This window comes from Peromyscus leucopus, chromosome 20, assembly GCF_004664715.2.
Source record: "Peromyscus leucopus breed LL Stock chromosome 20, UCI_PerLeu_2.1, whole genome shotgun sequence".
NCBI classification, from domain to species: Eukaryota; Metazoa; Chordata; class Mammalia; order Rodentia; family Cricetidae; genus Peromyscus; species Peromyscus leucopus.
Genome location: NC_051080.1, coordinates 12,389,512 through 12,394,703, shown reverse-complemented (window position 1 = coordinate 12,394,703; position 5,192 = coordinate 12,389,512). Strand labels below are relative to the sequence as shown.

General features: G+C 37.2%; 1 long non-coding RNA gene across 1 annotated transcript; it reads right to left on the bottom strand.

Annotated features, from left to right (window-relative positions):
- Positions 1–562: 562 nt before the first annotated feature.
- LOC119086348 lies at positions 563–2,553 on the bottom strand. Its single transcript, XR_005089613.1, has 3 exons — positions 2,494–2,553; positions 1,384–1,492; positions 563–778 (listed from the first exon to the last, which is right to left on the bottom strand). It is a non-coding gene; the product is annotated as an uncharacterized LOC119086348 (long non-coding RNA).
- Between the last annotated feature and the right edge of the window lie 2,639 nt (positions 2,554–5,192).

The following is a 5,192-nucleotide window of genomic DNA, read 5'->3' as shown; positions in this document are numbered from 1 at the left end:
GATAGAATCCTTGGTGTATGTGCCTATGTTGATACCACATGTTAAAACACCTGAATAAAATGAAAGGAGGAACATGACACGGTTACAGAAGTTGGAGTTCACAAAGCAAAGCTACCCACAAAGGCTGGATCATGGCTTTTTAAATGTTGTGGGAATAACTAGAAAGATGCTTCAGAGAAGCAAGAGTAGAAATGATACGAAACTCTTGAGAACTATGAGGAAGTCAAGGTGTCGCAAGAGAGGGATATGTGCACAGTCAAGTGGGGTGCAGCTGGGACAGGGAAACAGAAAAGAATGTCATTAAGTAGTGAAGGGGGGGGGGCAATGAAACAGAACACTGCCCCAAGGGCACTAGGAGTCATGACTGGCTTGTGTTCCCTGCAACTTGCAACATTCGTACGGTGTAAACAAATCCACATCCTCACTGAGTACCTGCACCACTGCATTTCTTTTCCAGGCATTGCCGACAACAAAATAGAACACCTTCATCGTGAGCCATACTTTTTTGAATAAGACACACTCAGGTTTATCCATTCTTACTATTTAATTTATTTTTCTTGTTTTCTAAAATAGGTGCAACTGGGAAGGAAATGTGGGTAGGTATTAACTGGCTGCAGACTGTTCACATTGGTTCAGACATGAGCAGGTTGTAGTGTGCCTGTATCTGTATGGGATGGTGCTGCCATCAGAGCAATCAAGTGTAATGTCCCTGTACTCATAGTTTTCTTCACGGCAGCAAACACACGAATTCTCCAATTGGAAGGTCTCATAATTGTACCTAAAAGAAAGGAAATCAATAATAAATATTTTGAAACATTTGCAAACATTACATAACTTGAATTCCATACTTCTGTTGTAATGACTTTTTAAATGGCTTACTAGCCTTTACTTAATGTGATTTTTAGACTTTGTTTCCCTTCCAACTATAAACTCTGATGCAGATCAGTGACAATTGGCATTTGAAACGAGAATGAGATTAAAAAGGAGTTGTCACTGAATAATGGGAACAATGTCAAATTATAATTATTCTCACTAAATTGATCGATATGTAAAATTGTATATTAAGGAAAACATATAATACCATTCTAAAATTCAACTTTAAAATGATGGGCAATGTAGTTCTTTGAGTAAGGACCCTCTACAGTCACTACAGGAAATGAATGCATTTATCATAAATATGTTAAGAATGTTTAGGAAATGATCTCAGAATAACTGATCTCTAAATTGATTATTATAGTCCTCAGGTCTTAGTGTTCTATATATTTTTCCATTGTGTCTTAATCAGAGCATTCTTTCAGGTCTAACTCTGCTATGTAATGTTGCTTGATTTTTTTTCTATAAGCACTAAGTTAATGCACAAAACACATTCAAAGGGAAACTTACTTGAGAGTCCTTTTGCATTCTCCTATACATCTTGCCATCTCAACTTTCTTCCTACAACCGTTATACCTAACGGTCACATTCACAGGAGAAGTTCTACAGTCACTCTTACCTAAAGCAAAGCATGTAACATACAAAGGAAGTAAGATTTAACATCTTAACTATCATTAGGCATACATTATCTTAAGATCCAAAGAGAAGAGGCACATCAACTACTTGGCCAGGTTATTAAGGGAAACAACTATCTCATCCCTGGCTGTGAATCTGGCTAAGACTTGGGTAGATGTGGTGATATATTGTGTACCCCAATTAAAACTTATCCGGGGATCAGAGGACAAAGCCAGTCACTATATTAAACATAGAGGTCAGGCAGTGGTAGCGCATGACTTTAATCCTAGCATTCAGGAGGCAGAGATCCATCCAGACCTCTATTAGTTCAAAGCCACACTGGGAACAGAGCCAGGTGTGGTGCCACATGCCTTTAATCCAGCACTAGGAAGGAAGGAAGATGTCAGGACACAGAAAAGTATACAAGGTGTGAGTAAACAGGAAGTGTCTCTCTTGAGGATGAAGAATTCATAGAGGTACAAACGTGGCTGGCTTGTTCTATTTCTCTGATCTTTCAGCTTTTACTCCAACCTGGCTCCAGGTTCTTTTTATTAATAAGACCTTTTAAGATCTGTGTTACAGATAGCTATTGTCTTATTGTTGCTATGATTATATTAGAGGTTAAGCAGAAAGGAAGTGATAAAGTAAACGAAAGAGAGAGGGGCCAGCAAGAGCAGAGGAGATGATGGGACATTTTCCGTTGCCTATTACATAATCTTGTGTTCTAATACCCAAATCTACAAGTCAGACCTTGGGTGTTAGGACAGAAATGTAGTCTGGTTTCTTACATCAGAATCAAAACAAATTTTACAAGAAAAGCTACTACTATCAATAAGTAACTAACACCCTTTGCAAGCATATCAGTTGGCAGCTTGTATTTTTGACCCTGATTTCTATATTTTAACATGACTCGTAAACCTTCTATTAATGATCTGTCATTCTATCTTACCGAAATACTACTTTTTCAACCACTTAGATATTCTCTGTATAGAGAGATTAACTTACATGTGTAGCAACATTTCTTTGAATCGTAGGTTCTCTCTCCCTGTAAGAACAAAAAAAAATGAAATATTTAATAATCAATGAAATATGAAAAATTGTAATATCCTAAAGTAACAACAGGAAGGAGAAACAGAAGGAGATGAGCATGCTGATGTCAGATCTAGGGCGAGGCTAGAGCAGAAAGTGTTGAACTTGGTCATAAACATGAGACTGAGGGTTTAAAACTAAGATTTTGCAAGACAGGAAGAAAAGGAAAAAGAATATGCAAATATCAAAACAAATTATGCTTCACTTACTTCAAAGGAAAACTTCTTTAACACAATACCAGATGCCATCAGAGTCTTTTGCTCAAGATACACACTTAAACTTTTTTTCCCATTCAAACCTTCCTAACTCTTCAGATGAAGTCCAAATAAACTTTTGTAATACAGTATTAAAATTCTAAAATAATGCCTTAAACTATGTTGTAAATTACATATTCAGAAAGAAAAGTGATAATTTAATATCCAAGCATTCATTAATATAAAAAGCCAATATAAATCGAGTGTGTTGGCACAAGTTAGAACTAGTTGAGGAGAGAGGACCTCATTTAAGTCCCAACTAGATTAGCCAGTATGAAAACTTGTGGAGCATTTTTCTTGACTAATTGTTAATAAAGAAGGGCCAATTGACTGTGGGCAGTGCCAACCCTGGGATGGTGGTCCTGAGCTATATAAGAAAGCAGCCTGAAAAAGCCATGGAGTGCAAGCTACTAAAGAGCCATCCTCCACTGCCTCTGCACCAGCTCCTGGAACCAGGTTCCTGCTCCAGTTCCTGTCCTGACTTCCCTAGTGACATGTCATATGAGAGTTGTAAGATGAATAAATCCTTTCCTCTCCAAGTTGCTTTTGATCATGGTATTCATCACAGTGATAGAAACTAAAACACGGAGATACAGAAATGATGGTTGTGGCACAAAAATATAAACAGTACAGATACCCTGAGTTTTCATTAGAGAAGATGCTTTTTAGTTTTGTTTATAAAATAGTGAAGGGGGATTTGGCTCAATAGGTTAGAGTGGTTGTTGCTTTATTTGTTGTTGTTGTCGTTGTTCTGAGAAAATTTAAAATTTTAATTAAAATCTAATTACATCATCAAATACTTTTTCATTCTCCCACCCCAGCTCCTTTGGAATTCTCATATTCTTTAATTATTATTGTTACATATATGTGTATATATAATTATACATACATATAGTCAAATTTATACCAACACAAAGAGAGAGAGAAAGGGAGAGAGAGAGGCAGAGAATTTGTAGTTCTTACAAAGGACCCGGATTTAGTTTCCAGAACCCACAACCATCCATATTCCATTTCCAGGGAATGAATATCCTATTCTGACCTCTGATTGTTCTAGGAATGCACATACTGCACATATATACATGCAGGTAAAAACACTCATACACATAAGTTAAAATAATAAGTATAGAAAAAGCTAATTTTTTGTAATAACCTACTTTTGGAATAGCGGTAAATTAAGTTTTGTGGAGCTGGAAAAATAAAAGCCTTTCTTGGTATGAGGAATATACTCAATAAAAGCTGATATTGCTAGAATCTTCTGGCTCTTGATGCATGAATTTGTAGAAAGATCCATAGAACTGACAACAGATCTCTATCTCTTGGTCAAAGGCCAACATTCAAAGCACAGTCTGAGAAACAGTATTTAATTTAGGGCAGTGGTTCTCAGCCTTCCTAATGCTGTGACCCTTCAATACTATTCCTCATGTGTGGCTACCTCCAAACATAACATTATTTTTGTTGCTCCTTCACAACTGTAATTTTGCTACTGTTGTGACTTGTAACGTAATATCTGATATGCAGGATAGATTATATATGACCCCTGTGAAAGGGTCAGTTGAGAACTATTGATTTAGGGCTTTTGGCCCTAATATAAATTCCCTGTTAAACTGAAATGTTATGATTTCAACTCTTTTACATGCAAATTGTTACAATTTCCTTTTTTGTTTCTAGCCATTAGGTTTCTAGAGTCACATCAATTTTGGAAATGGAAAGTTGAGGGGATCAGATTGAAATGTGAGCTGGGTAAATGATTTGTGACGGCAAAACTCTGACACGCATCCATTTACATGTTTCTTAGCATGCCTCGTTTACTTTAGCTTGAGCTTTAAGTATTTATCAACACCAGTCAAGAGTGTTAATACCAGTTTGGGAATCATCTGATGTCTGTGGTTTTACCAAGTCTTTGCTAGAAAGTTAAGCCCTGCCCCAAAGGTGAGCTCAGCAGTCCAGAACCAGCCCTGCACAAGCTAAGCCCCTGAATGGGTGGAGCCCTTGAAGTTTCTTGTTCGGTGGCTGGCAGTTTGGCCATCTGATCTTTCTGGTTGTAATTACAGCTGAACTCTGTTCGTTGATTTGAATGTGGCACAGTATGTCTTCTTCATCTGGCAGGGCCCTGGGGAACTTCTGTTCTGAAATCGACTGCTGGCTGGTTAGTGATTGAGAGCACCGCTTCCATTGGAAGGAACGCTGTGAGAACTGTGTTTTATGTAACTAGTGTGGACAAAGAAGAACGTATCCTTGATCTACACCAAAATGTTTTCAAAACCATTTTTTTTAATGATACACTGAAAACCTCCACGTGTGGCTTAGCATTGCATTTATTCAGATGATTATATTAATAAAATAGAGAAGAAAAAGGCTTAC